Source organism: Neofelis nebulosa, chromosome 1, assembly GCF_028018385.1.
Source record: "Neofelis nebulosa isolate mNeoNeb1 chromosome 1, mNeoNeb1.pri, whole genome shotgun sequence".
NCBI classification, from domain to species: Eukaryota; Metazoa; Chordata; class Mammalia; order Carnivora; family Felidae; genus Neofelis; species Neofelis nebulosa.
In genome coordinates, this window is record NC_080782.1 from 33,875,813 (window position 1) to 33,895,813 (window position 20,001).

Genomic DNA, 20,001 nt, shown 5'->3' on the forward strand with positions numbered 1-20,001 from the left:
TACTAAAGAAGAAAATACAGCTTGAAGCAAATTTACAACTTTTTCAATAAGAGATTAAGTCATGTCCATACTGCGTATATTCACCGCAAACCAACACTTTGGCCAGCAATAAGCAGGACGCTCTTCTACACATTTCTCACTTTTTTCCAGCTTCCCGTGCCCATCCTGAGGATGGTTTTCTAGACCCAGAGTCTACTTCTTTCTATTCCATCAGGTTCACAAAGAGAAGTTTCTCAATTCCTGTTATTCCTCTTCACTACACCCCTCCTGTGCCTCGTGGTCTTCTAGGGCAAAAATCTTGGTCAATTTTAGTAATGTACTTCACAGAGTCAGCCGCTGGATTTAAAAAAAAGAAGGAGAAGAAAAGAAAAAAAGTTTTGGAGGACCAAGCAAAATGAGCTCTTGGTCCAAAATGACTGGTCCAAGTCTAGATGAGGGCAGTCCTTGACAAGAAAAAGATGGGAGGTGAGGCCTAAGTGTAAAGGAACCAGAGGCTATTGACCTTTTCCAACAGCCATATTTCAAGTTCGTTCTCATAAGCTTTTACTGAATCCATGCTCCTCGAAGCCTCCTCATCTCTGAGCTCCTCTTGTCTCCTGAGAGGCCACTCACTTATGGCTAGCAGATACTTGGGTATCCCTTTTAAAATAATGAAGGTCATTATTTGAAACATGGAATTAAACAGCCACACAAGGGATCCTTCCTCCGTCATACTATTTGATCAAAGGTCACATGTCAAAGCCCACTGAAGACAAAATCTATAATCAATGAGTTAAGATAATACTCTTATAATGAATCAGGTAGGTCCAATAGTCTTCATCATAAATTATTGAAAGTGCATGGAAAAGTATAGAGAAACTGAGTATAAAAATAACTAACTATATTAAATATTTAGAGAATTCTTACTACATATGTGCTTGACTCTAAGGATAAAGGTCCCCATCCCTAAGGGACCAGTGGTCTTCCAGGGGGACAGATACACCAACAGTTTACAAAGCATCCACACATAAATAACTGTGTAATAATTTATGTGGGGTCACAATGATAGATTATCCCTGGGGGAGACAGAAGAGAGTTCACAGCAGAAGTACAATATGGAAGGGGGCTTAAAGAATCAGTAGGAGTTGGTTAGGTTTAGCAAAACCAATGGCATTTGAGGACAGAAATGTAGCAACATATCATTTTTTGCTCGACAATACTTTTCTGGGCACGTTTTTCATCTTAGTTTCATTTCCCCATCCATAGCACATGGCACCTACCACACACCATCAGGTAATTTTGTTAATAGGTTTAAAATGAAGGTTCCATATTCAGTTAAATGACATGAGATGGGAAGAAAAATGTGCTGCACAGGAAAGTCAAATATAGATAGCTTTATTAGATTGCATATAATTGAATAAAATCATTTGATGTGGAAAGGTTTGCCGTCTTTCCCTGATACCTTTTGCCTGATGATTTATTTCTTCTTTCCCTTTTCCTCAAGGAGAAAAAAGATGAAATTTCTGCTATGTGTAGCTTCTTGGGAAGATCACACAGAAGGAAGCACTATAGTCCCTGAGACCTGACTGCACCCAAGTGTCAGGAATATGTCATGGGGCCATAGAGGCATAGATAAGATTTGGTCTTAGAACAAAGATCCAAGCAGGGCCTGGATAGCGTGGATGACAAAGTTCTTTGAGGTAGAACAATAAGAGACCTCCAGTTTGGGGGTAAAGGAGAACAGAAGCAAATAGGAGAATTTAAAATAGTTGCCATGAGGGGCACCTGGGTGGCTCAGTTGGTTAAGTGTCCGACTTCAGCTCAGGTCATGATCTCACAGTTCGTGAGTTCAAGCCCCACGTTGGGCTCTGTGCTGACAACATAGAGCCTGGAGCCCACTTCGAGTTCTGTGTCTCTCCCTCTCTCTGCCCCTCCCCTGACCCTGCTCTCTCCCTCTCTCTCTCAAAAATAAACATTTAAAAGAATAATAAAATAAAATACTTGCCATGAAATATATATTTGTATCCTTCTCATTGAGAGAAAAGGACAAGTAAACATTAGAATTTCTGTTGGGGTTTGGCTTGTGTCGATATGACCATGCTCTGACATTGACCTACATGGGGAATAGCTCCAAAAGTATTTCATATATAAGATACATAATTCTTTAGAGTTCATTATGCTTAGCAATATGGGAAGGAGACCGGGATGGGAATTTACATTTATTAAACACCTGTCATATTTACCATATTTTAAGCATTTTGTTAAACATCTTACATATGTCTACATGTTCTACTCATATTGGGTTCCTTCACCTTACTTTCAGAGCTTCCCACTAGTGGGAGCCTCTAGCTGCTAGTAGCTGTTCCTGCTGCACCAGGTTTGTATACTGAGACTCCCAGTGCCAGACTTCCCCTCCACTCAACAATTTTGGGCTACAAGACATATCTGATATTTTTTAAAATCTCTATAAAAAAGTACCTACGTGTCAGTTCTCAGTTGGAGAACTGATGTACAATTTACATACTGTTTTCCCACAAACCACTCCCCACGCAGATGTAATATTTGTAAATGTGATTGTACGTTAGATTCACCCTACCCGTGCAGTGGTTATTTGCGCTTGTCCCTCCCTACTAACAAATGAGATGTTTTCAAAGACTGAGAAAGTCCACCTCTATGTAGCCAGATGCAGTGGCTTCATGGGGACTTGCCACTGTCTCAGACAGCTTTACAGAGTGCTCCCCCTTTGTATTAGCTTCCAAGAGCTCCTGTAACAGATTACTACAAACTCGGTGGTTTAAAATAAAACCCAGAGTTTACTTCCTCCTTGTTCTAGAGGCCAGAAATCTGAAATCAGAAGTGTGAGGGGAGCCTGGGTGGCTTAGTTTGTTGAGTGTCTGACTCTTGATTTCAGCTCAGGTCATGATCTCATGGTTCATGAGATCAAGTCCCACAATGGGCTCTGTGCTGATAGCGTGGAACCTGCTTGGGATTCTCTCTAAATAAATAAATAAACATTTTTCCAAAATTAGAAAAAAAGGGGGGGGGGGTGCCTGGGTGACTCAGTCAGTTAAGTATCCAACCTCGGCTCAGGTCATGATCTCATGGTTCGTGGGTTCAAGCCCCACATCAGGCTCTGTGCTGACAGCTCGAACCTGGAGTCTGCTTTGGATTCTGTGTCTTCCTCTCTCTTTCTGACTCTCTCTCTCTCTCTCTCTCTCTCTCTCTCTCAGAAATAAGTAAACATTAAAAAATTTTTTTTAATTAAAAAAAAAGAAGTGTGAGCAGGGCCACACTTGCTCTGAAGTCTCTAGGGAAAGATCCTTGCCTCTTCCAGCTTCTGATGGCTCCTGGCATTCCTTGGTATGTGGATCATAACTCTAATTTCTGTCCGTGTTTTCACATGTCTGGTAAAGGACACCAGCCATTGGATTTAGGACTCACCTTAAATTCAGGATCATTTCATCTTGAAATCCTTAACTAATTATGTCTGCCAAGACCATGTTTCTAAATAAGGTCATATTCTGAGGTTCTAGTTAGACGTCAATTTGCAGGGGACCCTATTCAACACTTTAAAATCATCAAACCAAGGGGAGAAAACAAACGTCCCCCTGAAACCTCTCAAGACATGGCTCCATGTTTTTCTATCTACCTATCTCATGAGATGGCTTTGCATCAAGGCAGTTGCATCTTGCCCATTTGTTACCCCCTGATGGTCTGCAAAGAAGCTGCCTCCTAATATGCAGCTCAAACATTTTGTCTCCTTATTGCCTTTCATCATCTGTTTCCATGAGTCAATTTTGAAATGTCCATACAACCCAGTATACTCATGGATATTTAAAATTACTTTTCAACCTGTGCCTTCCGCAGGATGACTGATTTGTGAGTTTCTCACATATTGAGAATTGCTCTCTACAATGATTTTCCTCTAGTCCAATCTGCATTTTAATAAACTGGATTCTAGATGTGGCTCAGGTACTACCTGTTGTGTTCATTTTAAACACATTCTTGTATTCTTTGAGCCACTTTTCACTTTATGACAGTTTTCCCACTTCAGCCAATTTGAACTAAGCTTTCCAGGTGAGCATTGGAAAATTGGTAAAATCTATACCACTCTTGCTGCCTGAGTATAAAGTCCATGTTTTCTGAACATGAAGCCAAGACATATGGTCTAACCTGGATGAATGCAGTCACTGGAACTGCATATGTGAAATCCAAATTTCTCTGGACAGTCAACTTGTCACAGGAGCCATCAAGAAACACGAAGCCACATTTTGTGAAAAACAGCCAGCTATAGTGCCCTTGCCTTCTGCAAAGACAAAAATACTTCCATGAAAAGAATATTCTCTCATCTCAGATCTCAAAATTGTCCACCAGATTTAGAATCAAAACTAAGACAGGAAATAGAAAAGGCACCGCAGTTCCAGAATAATTTGTTAGTAAAGCATGATTTACCTTAATATGTACATACTTAATATTTGTTTTAATGTGTGTAAACATAGCATTATCCCAAGATTTAATATAGGTGACTCTAAAATCTTTGCTTTTGTTTTTTAAAGGCATTTTTATAACTTTTCAACTCACAATTTATTTAAACATGTTCACTTTATTTTCTTAGTTAACAAGATATTATTAAATAAGGTAATTAGGCTATCTATTCAAAATATTTAATTTCCTTCTTATAAAAAGAATTTTTTAAAAAATCTGTTTGCCTTCCCTTCATCATTTTTACAGTTATCTGAAAATAGCTTCTCATCTCTTTAGCTGCTTTTGGCTGAAAAAAGAAAAACATATTTATCTTTATTCATACTCTATTTCAGGTCAGGGTCCTCCTTCCTGAGTCTGCTAACAGCTCAAATGAAGTCCAGCCATTATCCTTTGGGCACAGTATAAGTAAATAAACACAATTCAAATAAATCAGAATTACCTGCAGGAAATAACCTTTCTTTTTTTTTTTTTTTAATGTTTATTCATTTTTGAAAGACACAGAGAGACAGATCACAAGCAGGGGTGGGGCAGAGAGAGGGGGAGGATACAGAATCTGAAGCAGGCTCCAGGCTCTGAGCTGTCAGCACAGAGCCCGATGCGGGGCTTGAACCCATGAACCGTAAGATCATAACCTGAGCCAAAGTCGGACACTTAACCGACTGAGCCACCCAGGCACCCGAGGAAATAACCATTCTAATGCCAGCAATAAACAGCTCAATCTCAAGTTTGTCCAGTCCTCCAATGCTTATATTTGATGTTTCATTCTTAACAAATCTCTATAAATGGATATACGGTTAAGATCTGGCCTCTCTGGGAAAAATCCACATTACTCTTCCCCTATACTCCCTTGCTCTGAACTCAGGCACATATTCAGATGGACACACTCCTGCCTTGCTCTGTTCCTGCTCTCCCATGTTGATTCCTCATGACTCCACAGTCCCTCTCATCCATGCCATCCCAGCTCACTCCTGGACAATCCCAGCTGCAAGAGTTGCAAATACAAGTTGAGGGTCTCCTTAAGTCACACCATTGTCTCTGAGGCCTCCCTTAGGCCAAGCACCTACCTGGTAACAGGCCCCTCTCTAGTCACAGTGCTGGGCACAGTGCTCAGACCCAGGCAGCCATAGTGCTTTGCCCTATGATGACTGCTGTAGTTTGGGCACATGAAATGATCAGCTAAAAATGATCAGAGCATCAGGTAAAAATGAAAACTCTTTTTCCTTCTCTGTTTCCTACTAAAAGGATAGAAGTCCTGAATTCTGTGGCTTTGTTTCCTGACACATTTATAGCAAAAGGGAATGAGAGAAGCAGATGCTAGAGATCAGGAGATAATGCCATGGATCACTCCCATGATCCAGTTGCCCTAGAGGATGCTCTCATTCTCTAGTTGGATACAAAAAACAATACATTCTCTCTTTTAGATTAAATGAGACTTAGTTGGATGTGTGTCTCTTACAACTGAAATAACCCTGTTATAAAAAGGGTAGGAATCTGGAAACAAAGTTGAGAATAAGCCTTAAGCACACTGTCAACTGGGACCAACTGGAGATTTAACCTTTTAAGGGGAGGTGAAGGTGGTGGTAATAACTGGAGAGGGAAATAGAGCACAAGAATGAGAGAGGAGAAGTCCAAATGGATCCCCAAACTAAGCACATTATTTTAAGTAGAGGTGGGTCAAGTAACCTCCAGAGTTCTGTATCTCAGAGAAACCACAAGGTCTGAGATAAGTAAGAGATATGTGGCAGCAGATATCACAGATTTGGTCTTTGGGAGACTGAGATTTTTATCATAAAAAATACCTGTTTAAAGGACTGAGATACCAGGCAATGACTTGGTACAGGAAAATGAGCCATGAGTAATTAGGAGTTGGTACACCAGAATCCAACTAGGCCAAAACAAAAGACCAGCTTATATAAATTCCTTTAGCCATTATATGCACTCCACCTAGGGGTTTGATTGACCCCATAATCTGGGATGGAATGAAATAAGTTGCAAGGACAGGTCTTTGAAGCCCCAGCTACTGCAGGGAGAATATGGCAGAACTGAGAAAATCCCTTCCCTACCTTGCATCTCTAACAGCCAGTGAAAAGGAAGCACTGGATGTTCTGGTTATCTACTGCTGTATAACAAACCACCCCTAAATCATTTTCCTATATCTCATAATCTTGGGGGTCAAGAATATGGGCAAGTCTCTGCTGAGCAATTCTTCTTCTCACTTGGAGTTTATTGGGATCACTTGTGCCTGGTAGCCTGTTTCTTAAGTCCTAGAAGACTCCAACAGCTTCACTCCCATGCCCAAAACCTTAACAAGAATAACTGCAAGCCTGGGCTCAGCTGGGTCCCTCTCTCTGTTCATGCAGTCTCAGAGCCTCTCCCTGTGGTCCCTTCACTAGAGTAGTTGAACTTCTTATGTGGCATCTTAGAATTCCATGAGAGTACCGTAAAAGATACCTGTCTTCTCAAATGCCAGGTTCCAACTGGCAGAGCATCATTTCTATCATATTCTATTGGTCAAATTGACAGTGGCCAGCCCAGATTCAAAGGGAGGGGAAATAAACTTTTGCCTTTCCATGTGAAAAGAGTCAAAGAATTTTTAGCCATTTTTAATCTACCGCAGAGTTCCTCCAGGACTCTTAAAAAGGCCACACACTTGTCATGGCTACAACTTTGGGGTGTTGCCTTGTTTTTATGTTCAACCTCTCCCTTCAAATCTCATGTCTATAAATTTCTTCAGGTGAGTTCAATAAACCCTCATTTATTCACTACTCACTAGAAGAGAATAATGTTCCAGAAACAGGGCTAGGCTCTGGGAGTATAATGATAAGCAAGGCAGATGGATCATGTCTGCCTTTATGCAGATCACATTCTAATAGAGAGTATAAGAAAGGAAAAGCAATCACTATACTCTCTAATAAGTTCCATGATGGGGTGTTTGGAGCATGGACCATGCTCCAGAAGAGGTGAAATATAAAGGGTGACCTACAAATGAAGAGCGGCTAGCCAGACAAAGAGGGCAAGAGCATCTGAGGCAGAGACAGCAGTGTGCAAAGGTCTGAAGTTTTTATAGACAGCTCATGTCAATATGCTTCTAGAATAAAGTGGAAAAGGCCTGAGGGGTACATAAAGGACAAAGGAGTTGAAAGAGGAGGCTGGAGAAGTAATCAGAAGCCAGATCAAAAAGAGCTTTATAATCATTTTAAGAAACCAGGACTTTATTCTTAATGTGGAAATCCAAGAATAATGGAGAACTGAAGGATTTAATCAGAGAAAAAGGCATGGTTAGATTTGTGTTTTTAGAAGCTCTGCCTGGCTGCACTAGCGGGAATGCTTTGGATGGTGGCAAAGGTAAAAGCAAGAAGAGTGGCTGGTTGTGCAATAATGTAGGTGAAAGATCATGGTAGCCTGAATAGGGTAGTGCAGTCAGTGTAGGAAAAAAAAGTGGGTAGTAGTTTTGAAAGCTATTTAGAAGGACACATCAATTGGATTTGGTGACTGGACGCAGACACTGAGGGAGATGAAAAAGGAAAGGCTGCCACCAAGCTTGTGTTTTAAGCTTTTGGGAAGATGATGGTGCTATTCACTGAGGCAGGGAACACAGGAGAAGCCTCGGGTTTAGAGATGAGAGTCTGTATTTTGGATGCACTGAATTTGAGGTACCAATGAGATATCCATTGAGATGTCCTATAAGTAGTGAGAAGAAACCCTTCAAAGGAGGTTTTTAAAAGGCATGGCCAAGGGAGTTAAAGAATAACAGAAAAAGTTAATGCCACAGAAACCAAAGGGAATTGTTGTTCAAGAGTGAATACAGTGATCAGCAGTTTCAAATGCACTCCCTATTCCCGAGGCACTGAGCTAGAAAATGGGGCCCCAAAATTACTAAGACATTCTTCCTGCTCTGGGAAAACGATTGTGCTATTTCCTGTGTCTGCTCCCTAACTTCACTCCTTTGGTGCAGAGATTTTTATCTTTCTCCCCAGAATTCTCCTGCAATCTGGAGTCCTGGCCCAGATTCCAGTCTTTATGGCATGGTACCCATCATGCGAACTCTTACTGCTTCTTACAAAACATCATTGCTGTGGTGCTTGACTTCTCACTGCTAAAAATTGTCTACATTCCTTCTACTTGATTGGGGTCTGTTGTTTCCAGACATCTGTTACGATCTGGTAAGTTTTGTTTCTAATTGAGTGCAAAGACTAACTATTCCTTCCACTGCCCCTCCCTGACGTGAGCCACTTGTTCTTATATACAGAATAATTCCAAATGAGATGTTCATAAAATGGAGAACCTGTATTCTTTTTTTTTTTTTTAATTTTTTTTTTCAACGTTTTTTATTTATTTTTGGGACAGAGAGAGACATAGCATGAATGGGGGAGGGGCAGAGAGAGAGGGAGACACAGAATCGGAAACAGGCTCCAGGCTCTGAGCCATCAGCCCAGAGCCTGACGCGGGGCTCGAACTCACGGACCGCGAGATCGTGACCTGGCTGAAGTCGGATGCTTAACCAACTGCGCCACCCAGGCGCCCCGGAGAACCTGTATTCTTAAGGATAAAAGTTCAAGAGGAGTCTCAAGACTTGTTTTCAGCCAAGAGTTTTCTCCTTGCTCTAATTCTGGCAGCTCTTTTGGATGTCCCTTTAAGTAAGGTACTGTGAAATTTCTTACTTCTTCCAGAGGACATTTATCAGCAGGGTATTGACCCTGCAGTATCTTTGGTCAGGCAGGTTTCATTCAGTACAAGAGTTCTCAGCCATTCCTCCTGTCATATGTTATATATTAGACTCTTTGTGGGGTAAGAAAATCAGGGCAGACCATGGAATCATCTGTTCCTTGATACTGCAATATCACCTGGCAGATGGAACCTTATGGCTGGGCTTAGGAGGAAGGCATTCTTTCCTGCCATTGGCAGGAATGTAGGGCAGTTTCCTTCTGGCTCATAAAGTTGTCCTTTGTAAACACTATAATTTTGGCTGTCTAGTCCTTTCTCGATTTTCCATGCTAAAAGAAGCTGAGCCTTGGCATAGATAACACACAATATACTACTTGGATAATAATTGGGGAACATATTATACTGGATGATTTTTTTTTTTGGTAATAGATGTGATTTTTTCCATCTATGCTTTGCCTAGACTGGTATTAAATGGGCACACAGCCACTGACAGCAGTTTGTGGAAAGAGGGGAGGGTATTGAATAAAAGCCAGTGTACAATGTTTCAAATTTCTGTTAAAAAATTTACATACAGTTTATGAAGTGCTGATGGTGCTTTTAATCCAACAACACATAAGGGAATTTAATTAAGGTGCAATTCGGCACGTATCAACTATTTCAAAAGAGCGGAGTCACATGATACTGGAAGGTGACCTTCAAAAGGGTATCCCATAAACCCAAATTTGCATATAACCAGAGTTATTTTTAAATTTTATTAAATTTGTACAGTAAATTCTGTCTTTCTGATTAGGGTTTACTTTTATATAAGTAAATGGAATAGATACTGCCTGTTCACAACAGGCACATTTTCTTTACAGTTAATATAGATCGCTACTCCTCTGGTATTCCAGATCCTCCTCCATACTCAAATTCTCATAGTTGCCTTGTATTTCCAAATATTGAACAAAAACAGAAGCCTTTTAAGTCTTGGAATAAAGTTAGCCAGGCAACAAACTTGTACAACTTCAGATACACATAAGTTAGCAATCAGTGGAAGAGCAAGAGGACCCAACTATGCCTCATTTCCAGGAGATTCACATGGTCCTTTCTTGTACCTTCTGGATCTCACCAAGCCCCATCTCAGAGCTCCTCACTGGATGGAGGAAAATCATACTTATGCTTATTTGCTTCCAGCTGGCTTGCTGGTCAAGGGATGGCCTGCGTGAAGGAATTAGCACAGAAGTCCCAGTTCAATGTGGTGGTAGTACATAGCTGGAAACAACTGGCAGTTAAGTTTACCCCACTTGAACTGAAACATAGCCTATATAATATACAATTCTGTGAAATGATGGCATGGCAAACACAGGGGAACTAAATATGTTATGCATGGTAAAATAAGATACAACATGATTATAGAAGGAGCCAATCTGGATGTTATTCACAACATGAGTGAATTTTAGTTTATCTCTTTACACATCAAAAGGAGCTTGCATCAAAGTGATTCCAGGAACAGCCTCAGAAAAATATCTCTAGCATATCTCTGTTGTGCTAGAACACTGAAAACAAAAATATGACACATTTCAAAGAAACTCCTCCTTACTCCAAATCCGCCACTCATCCCAGGGACTATACTTTTATAGGACTGTCTGTCCTTAGTTTATACAACAGTCTTCAAATCTCAGTCCAAAATGCTTCATCTTCAGCTATTTCATTTTCAAATTGAACCTCAGCAGTATTTTCAATCTTTTCACAGATGGAGCCAAATAACGTCCTAGAAGAATTTAATCCATGTTTTCGTTTTGTTGTTGTTGCTAGAGGCAGAAAAGCATAGTGGGGAATCGTGGACTTTAATGCAGACAAGTGCAGATGTGCAACCTTGTGCTTTCACTTACTATATATGTGACTGCACAATCCTCTCTGTGACTCTTAAGCTCCAGTATTTCCATTTATAAAATGGGGCTAATAATATCTATTGCATAAGGTTGTTGTGAAGATTATACAATATATTTTAAGTTGCTGATATCAACCAAGCCACTGGTCTTCAAACTTAATTTGCATAAGAATCACTTTAGGACCTTGATGAAAATAGCAGTGCATTCAGAGGCTCTGATTCAAAAGGTCTGGGGAGGAGCCTGAGAATCCCCATCTATTAACAAACACCTCAGATAATTCTGTTTCCAGTGTTCCAAAGAGCTTTTCATGACGAACTCTTGATGTTAATTCCTTTCCTTTCCCTTCCAGTAAGCTATTCCTAGCCAACTACAGGAATTGGATTTTGGAGTCAGACATTGTCCCCAACCAGCCGTTATTTCAGAACTTCTCTAAGGATCTCAAAGCCCAACTCTATTCCACTGTCAATATCTGACCTCTTGCTGCTAATACTCAAAGAAAATAGAAGTCATCAGATGGGAACTGTGCCATTCCTAGAGACTGACCCTTTTTTCATTCATCCAGTTGATGAATATTCATTAAATGCCTGACATATACCAGGCACAATTCCAAGGCAACTGTCAGCAAACTATGGTCCATGAGCCAAATCCTGTCTGCTGCCTATATTTGTACATAAAGTTTTATTGGCACAGAGCCTTGTTTATTTGTTTACACATTGTCAATAGCTGCTTTTGTGATACAAGGCAGAGTTCAAGAGTTTTGATCAAGACTGTATGGCCCTCAAAGTCTAAATTATTTACTGTCTGGCCTTTTCAGAAAATATTTGCAGACTTCTGTTCTAGAGATGGATTTGGGGACATAATTTCCCTTTTTAGTCTGTAGTTCTTATTTGATATCCCTAAATGTTTAGCACTCCTTTTCACTTCAAAAAGTCCCATCACTGCAACCTTGCAACTTCCTTTTCTACTTCAGAGTCAACAAAAAGAATATCCTCAAACATAGTGCTTTGAGGGAAAATTACAAAGTTCAACATTTATTTCATTAGGTCATGACTTAAGTGAATATGGAGTCATATCAGTTTAGACCCTTTACACCAAAAACTAACTTTGGCTAATGTAAACACAACCTGGAATTTGTTGGAGGTGTATTTAGTAGCTAATATTCTGAATAAGCCAGAATTCCAGAACCAATTCAGGAATAAGGGCAAACCCAAAGCCTTAAGCCCAAAGCCTTAAGGAACTACTTAACCATGGAGTTTAGGTATCAAGGTAATGAATGACTGGATTGGTAAATCCAGTTCACATATCTTTCCCTCAAACTTCAAAGTCCTAGAGGAAAGTGTCTGATTAGCCTGTGTTAGATCCATGTCCATCCCCCAGAGGCGGACAGGGCACCTTGACTTCTCCCCACCGAGAGTACCTACAATGGCAAGGAGGAAATTCCCCCCAGAAGAGAAAGAAGGGTGCTAGTAGGAAAGAGTCATAATTTTAGTAGATGAGAGAACATCCAATGCCCATTAGCAACCCTTTGAGAAAGAAGACGTGGAAGTTTACTTTACATTCTATTTCCAAAATCTATTTCAGGCTTAGATTGAAAAAGTAATAAGATATCTGAAAGGAGGTGTTTTACAGAAAGCTTACCTTTACATCAAAATCCCCCCAGATTTTATTTAAAACTTGATTGTTTCATTTTTACCTTTCCAGAACTCCTTCTCACCTACTCCTCACACTCTGCAGTCTATGTAGTGACTCTTAGAGCAGTGCTCTTTACCATGAACCTGTCTCAATGTTCATAATGCTATCTCTCCCTCTCATCCTGATTGAGTCCTAGAAGACATGGTGATTGCTAATTATTAATGATGTATTTTGTCAAGTGAAATAAGTCAGAGAAAGACCAATATCAGATGATTTCCCTCACACGTGGTATTTAGGAAATGAAACAGATGAACATAGGGGGGAAAAAAGAGAGAGGAAAACCACAAAACAGACTCTTAACTATTGAGAACAAACTGAGGGTTGCTGGAGGAAGGTGCGTGGAGGAACAGGTTAAATGGGTGATGGGTATTAAGGAGGGCACTTGTGATGAGCACTGGGTGTTATATATAGGTGATGAATCACTAAATTCTACTCCCGAAACTAACATTGCACTAGATGTTAACTAACTGGAATTTAAATAAAAACCTGAAATAAAAAAAGTTAGTAGAGAAGTGGCATAATAAATAAAACATCTACAAAACCAATAAGAAAGAAAGAAAGAAAGAAAGAAAGAAAGAAAGAGAGAGAGAGAGAGAGAGAGAAAGAAAGAGAAAGAAAGAAAGAAAGAAAGAAAGAAAGAAAGAAAGAAAGAAAGAAAGAAAGAAAGAAAGAAAGAAAGAAAGAAAGAAAGAATATATACTGCCTACATTTCTCCTAAGTCCCCTTTTGATCAAATACAAGATCACTAACTAGGGATATTAATGGAGTCAATAGCTAAGTTTGCTTTTCATTTACTTAACAAACACTTAATTCTTTAATGTGTGTCAAATATTGTCCTAAGCCCTTTACAAATATTAATTCATTAACAACACTGAGAGGTAGGTACTATGGTTAACCCATTTTGTACATGACCAAACTGAGTAAGAGAAATGTTAAGTAACAACATCTACCCTGGGGTCACACGGCTAGTAAGTGACAGAATCAGTGTTTCAATACAGGCAGTCTGGCTCCAAAATTTTTCTCCCCAAACCATGCCATCACCTGCACATTGCAAAGCTAACTGAACCACAAACAGATTGAAGACATGACATCGACCCCACTATCAAATAAAGATCATGAACAGTTTAATTCTCTGGAGGTCAGCTTTGTGGAGTTCCATATAGCAAAGTTGCAGTCCTTCTAATTATCAGTATCTACCTGTGCCTGACTCAGTTAAGTGATTCTACACCTTAGTGTTCTTTATTTTTTCATTTATTTACTTATACAACAAGTATGTACAGACAGTTCTGTATCCAGGCAGCCCTCAAGGTGTTGGGAATACAAAGAGGCATAAATTTGCGATACTGGAAGACGGGTATCTAATCCAGCCCTGAAGAGGTCAAGGGAATGTTCTTGGAGGAGAGACCCATAAACTTCATGGAAGCTGACCATGTAGGGAAGACAGGATGATTAGGGGAGAACAGACTCCTGGAATGGGGAACTCGTGCTTAGACCCTTAGGCAGGGAACTACAGATTGAGTACAGCCATGATTCAGGAAATGTCTCACACTCGAGTCTAGACCTGAATTGTTTGATTTGGTACCCACTTGTCACAGGTGGCTGTTTAAATTAATTCATTTAAATTAATTACAATTAAAATTTAGTTTCTCAGTTGCACTAGCCATATTTCAAGTGCTCAATAGTTCCATGTGACTAATGGCTACCATATTGGACAGTACAGATAAGGGAAAATTCCATTTTCACAGGAAGTTATTTTAGACATCCCTGGTCTAGACTGTCAGCATGTGATACTGTTTAGAAATGTTAATTTTCAGGGCACCTGGGTGGCTCAGTCGGTTAAGTGTCTGACATCGGCTCAGATCATGATCTTACAGTTAGTGAGTTTGAACCCCACAAGGGGCTCTGTGCTGACAGCTCAAAGCCTGGAGCCTGCTTCAGATTCTGTCTTCCTCTTCTCTGCCCCTTCCCCACTCATGCTCTGTGTCTCTCTCTCAAAAATGAATAAACATTGAAAAAAAATAAAAATAAATGAACAAACTTAAAAAAAAAAGAAATGTTAATTTTCAAGTCAAACATTGTAACTAATAAAACAAAATACCTGGGGATGCGTCCTGAGAATCTGAATTTTTAACATGTCCCCAGGTAATTCTGACTGGGAGCCAGATGTATAAACTGTAGAAGAGATCCAACAATTGATGGAACTGGTCAGGGAGGCAGAGTCAGTCTGTTAAAAGCCTTTGAACGCTAAACTAAGGGGCCAGGATTTAAACCTGAAAACTCAGGGATTGTGTGAGAGGAGAGAAGGCAGAGATACAATTAGATAGCACCCTCCAAACTTTTCTCAGCTCTGCAGCCAGAATGGTCTTCGAAAAACTCAGATCTCCTCTTATCAACAAACTTCATCTGGCCAGCCTTTCTATAGCTTTCAGCTAATACCTAAAAGCTCTAACATGACCTGCAGCCATCGGTCTCTTAAGGTTCTTTTAGATCCTGCCCCTTCCCTCCTCCCAACCACACCATGACCCCCGTGGTGCTGGCACCCTTCTCACACTTGGTCTTCAAAACCCTATTCATTGTTTGCAGCTGTCCATTAGGGACATTCCCTTGAAGGCAGAGGCCGTGTATGGTTAGCGGATCAATGTCTGACCAGCACCCAGTAGAGTGCCTAGCTCATGGGAGGTGTTTCACAAATATTTGTGTGATGAATGGATGAATATTTCAGAAAGCTCATTGGCAGCAGAGTGAAAGATGAATTGGGGTCAGGCTGAGAGTGGCAAGGCATGAAGCAGTAAAGCCAAGCTGGGAGAGTGTTGCAACAGTCCAGGTGAACAGTAACTGTGATCCAAACAGGGGCAGTGGCAATGAGTATGGAGAGATGGGGACAAATTTAAGAAAGAATAAAAAGTTAGAATCAGCAAGAACTGTAGAATCTGCCTCAAGGTGAATCTGCATCGACTATCATTTTCTCTCTTTAATCTTATACTCCCTTAACCCCACCCTTTCTAGACGTCCATGGTTCCTTTGCTTTGATCCACTACCTTTCAGTTATTCTTATTTCCAACAGGCTGTTTTGTCCTCTACTACTTTGGAATAAATGTGTTTCCTCAAATGCTCAGGGCCATTAACCACAGGGATGTGCAGTGAAGTTTTCTCACTGGCTCTCTCAATCTATAAGCCAGAGTTTGATTTTTCTGCCAAAAAGAAGGAGAACAAAACTCAACAGGAAGCTCGTTCATCCAAAAGCAGAACATCTGACAAACTCTGGGCTTGCTTTTTCTGGAAATGTCAGATCTCTGAAGACAGAGAACTATTGAAAAGGTTGTCCAAATAGCTATCTGCTTTCACCCACTCCTCATTCTGCTACAGCCCAACAGCCTATAAGGAGGTAATGTGACTTATACTATGAACGGCTTTAAGTTCCAAATCCTGTTTTATCTCTATTTTGCCCTGCTTTATCACTCAGGATTTGCATAATCAGTCAACCACATCAGTCACACTCTTCTCTACAATCCTACAGCCAGCACAGAGGAACCACACAATGTTACATTTTGTTACACTACCCTCTGTCACTCTTGGACTACTCCATGTGTGTGTCTGTCTGACCTTCCCACTTAATCAGGGTCTGGAAGCGCCTGCCTCTGTCGTCTCCCCTCCCTCACTCCAAGTAAGTAAGTAAGCAACCTCTCAGTAAATCATTCCCTGAGGTTAACAAATTGAATTGCTTTTGTTTTCTCCAGAACACTTCAAAATTTCCTAATCTCTCTGCAAAACAGAATAACCATTCTCTGAAATAGCGACCATGTTCACTCATTTTGATTTACTCTTTAATTTGAACACACAGCCTCTTCACCATCTCCAAAAATTTCTACATCTTTTCCCATTTTGATGTGCACAAATATATTTCATTCACTCATCCCTACTCACCTAGCTTGGACTCTTCCTTTAGGATGGAGCTTCTTGGAATTCTCATTGCATTTGGTGATGTAGGAGGACCCTAGGCTCACCTTTCCCCACAGACAAATGGAACCTGCAGCAAAATATGAAACAACTTCCTCTGAAAAGAACCTAAAAACTATGTGATCATACCTAATTGGACAAAGGACAGAAGGCCCACATCAAAGCTGGTAGGAGAGGCTGGGACACAGTCTCACCATAGGCCCTACCCCCAGGTGGCTACCACAGTCAGGCGGGGATCTCAGAACCTGGAACTTCTCTCCCTGAGAAGAAAAGGGTTTGAACCCCACATTGGAAAGCCCCAACTTTTAAGACCTGTACCTGAGAGGCAAGCCCTCAAAACATCCAGCTTTAAAAGCCACTGGGGCCCATATCCACAAGGCCCACAAGACTATAGCTCTCTGACAAATAGCTCTTATAGGGGTCACCCGCTGGGATTCACTCTCCCCACAGCTTGGCAAAGAAGCAGCAGATCTAGATGCCCAGACGTTATGTGAAAGAGGCTCATTTGTTAACCTCAAAGTGATGGCCTGAGGAGCAGGCATCTAATTTAGCACTCATCTAGAGGCCTGCCGGCTGGCGGGCAATATCTTCAAGCTCTCCCCTGGCCTCACTCTAGCTAGCAGGCACCCTCTTTATTATTCTATTCTATTCTATTCCATTCCATTTAAAATATTTCTTGTTTTTATCCCTGGGCTTCGCCCCCCCCCTCCTACTTTTCCCTCCAGGAAACATCTATATATTCTCCCTCTGCCTCATTTCAGCTGGTGGACTCCAACTTCATGCTTTCCTTCTGCCACACTCCAGAACACTAATATCCTCTGAGGGGAGCTTTTAGACACACCTGGTGCCCTGGTTTTTAACGGCTGCTTCCCAGGGGTCACTAAGTGATTGCCTGGCTCTGGGTCCTGTGGGACTATAATCATCCGAGAGTTCTCGGCAGACCCCCAGGGCACTGCGCAGTCAATGGACTGAAACACACCCCCTGTCTTATTGTGAAAAAAAGCTTACTTGGTTGCTCTGGAGTCTAAGCCTGAGGGGCCAGATTCCAGTTTGGCACAACTAGAGGCCTACAGGAGCCCGTGCAGGGAACAGAAGGTCAGCCTTCTGTACCTCACTGTAAGTAGGTACAGCTTTTTTAGGTGGGGAGGATTTGATGGGATTTTGAGACGGATAAAACCTCCACTGGGTCTAGGGCAATCCCCTGGAGAGTTCTCCTAGGGCAACGCCCAAAGCAGCTGGGTGGAGAGGTTCACCACCATTGACGGAGTTCTGGGTGGAGCATCTATGACTTCCGGGTGGAGCATCTACGACTTCCGCTGTGGCGTAAATTCTCAGTGGGGCAGTGTTCCCTCAAGGGGGTAAATTAGTTCTTGCAGGGTGTGGGAAGGGGAAACCTTCGGCATTACAATGGTTTGTGTCTCTCCAGCCACACTATATAGACAGATGTATAGTTAAGTATATCTATGGTATGAAAATTTTATGGGAAGAGAACAATTAGGAAAAAGTGTCTGAAAGGGGCACTTTCAAGGGGCAGACATACAATGAGAAATAAATATGTTGAGAAACACTGCAGTACAGAGTATAAATTATTTGTTCCCTAAACTCCTATCCACTGATTGCTACCTAATTAGTTATACATGTGTTCATATTTATTTTTCTATTCCCTTCAGTGCATACAACAGGAGCATATAATAAATAGCACTTGTTCCCTATTAGTGGAATTTAAACAGCGATGCAGTCCCAGCAGCTGCCCCAGGTTGTGAGGAAATTCCCACCTGGGTCTTTTTAGCTCCTCCTTGATTAGAAGGTAAGGTTTTCCCCCACATGCCTTTATCTCCAACCAAAGTTTTTAAGTTCAAAACCTTCAGTTCAAGGGCTAAAAATATCCAGTGTTAGTAAGGAATCCACCAACTTCATTCATTCTACTCTACTTCCTGGTCTTGAAAGAAGTCTTTCTTCCCCGCTTCCTCTGCTTCTTTCTGAGTTTCATTAAGACTTCCTCTTTACCCCCTTTCTACCAGCTTCCAGTGTTGACTAATCTTTCAAATCTGAAAAAAAATGGCTCTGCAAACTTGGACCTACATCTCTCAGCTCCAAACCCATCTTTCCACACTCTGCTTTGCGATGCTGCAGCCAGGACTCTGGACGTGTCTCACCTGTGCTTGATGGCTCCCAGTCTGGTTCTGGCATAATCAGATGTACTAACTAAGGGGATGCTAGTGACAGGCAGAAGGAGAAGGGACATGCTCCTTCCTGAATGTTTGCTGTTGCTATCAGTGTCATTTCAGCGACATCTTGTCACCTAGGCAGTGGCAGGTGATTCTGGTTTCCAATATTTTCCACACTCATAACTAACCTCAGTGTACCCTTAAGATACCAGCAGATGGCCCAACACCATCTCCACAGTGGTTTTGGTCTCAGCTCTGTGAGCCCCTTTTCCAAGCACAAGTTCCAACCATTCCCCTTTGATCTTCCTGCAGCTACTACCTCTGTGTCACCTCACTGCTGCTTTTTTGCCTTTCCCATCTTCCGATTCCTTATATTAAATTCTCTCTATTAAAACTACTGGTGTGATTTATGTTTTCCTGACTAGACTCTGGTGTCTGAATATTAATCCATTGCTTTTGGTCCATGAGTTCTATGAGTTCTTCTGATTCCTTGTTTTTGTTTTGTAAAAACTCAGAGAAGATGGGTTATTGGCCTGAGAAACCCAATGGGTTATGTACCTGAGAAAGAAAGCTGATGAGAAGGGAAATGCACAAAAAAGGAACAGAATCATGCTTTGAGACACTGACCACAGAATTATGCCTAAGTCCCAACCCCTAGCACCTGCGAATGTGATACCATTTGGAAATAGGGTCTTTTTCAGGTGTCATCAAGGTCATACTGGATTAGGACAGGCTATAATCTAATGACAGGTCCTTGTAACAAGAAGGAAATTGGGACACAGAGAGAGACATGTGCAGAAATGGCCATAACAGAGACTGGAATGATGTATTTGCAAGCCAAGGAATGTCAAAGATTGCTGATAACCACCATAAGCTGAGAGAGAGGCAAGGAGAATTCTTGCTTAAAGCCTTCAGAGACAGCATAGCCTTGCTGACCTCTTGATTTCAGACTTTCAGCCTCCAGAACTGAGACAGAATATATTTCTGTTATTTTCTTCTTCTTTCTTTCTTTCTTTCTTTCCTCTTTTTTTCTTTTTCTTTGTTTTTTGAGAGAGCACATGCATGAGAGCAAGTGGGGCAGGGGGCAGAAGGAGAGAGAAAATCTCAAGCAGGCTCCACACTCAGTGTGGAGCCTGATGTGGGACTCGATGCCATGACCCTGAAATCAGGACCTGAGCAGAAAC

The 20,001-nt window shown here is 41.2% G+C and overlaps 1 long non-coding RNA gene across 1 annotated transcript; it reads right to left on the reverse strand.

Moving 5' to 3' along the window:
* Positions 1-4,122: 4,122 nt before the first annotated feature.
* On the reverse strand, positions 4,123-17,930 carry LOC131505245 (uncharacterized). The gene is made up of 3 exons (XR_009258324.1): positions 17,658-17,930; positions 16,617-16,719; positions 4,123-4,285 (listed from the first exon to the last, which is right to left on the reverse strand). It is a non-coding gene; the product is annotated as an uncharacterized LOC131505245 (long non-coding RNA).
* Between the last annotated feature and the right edge of the window lie 2,071 nt (positions 17,931-20,001).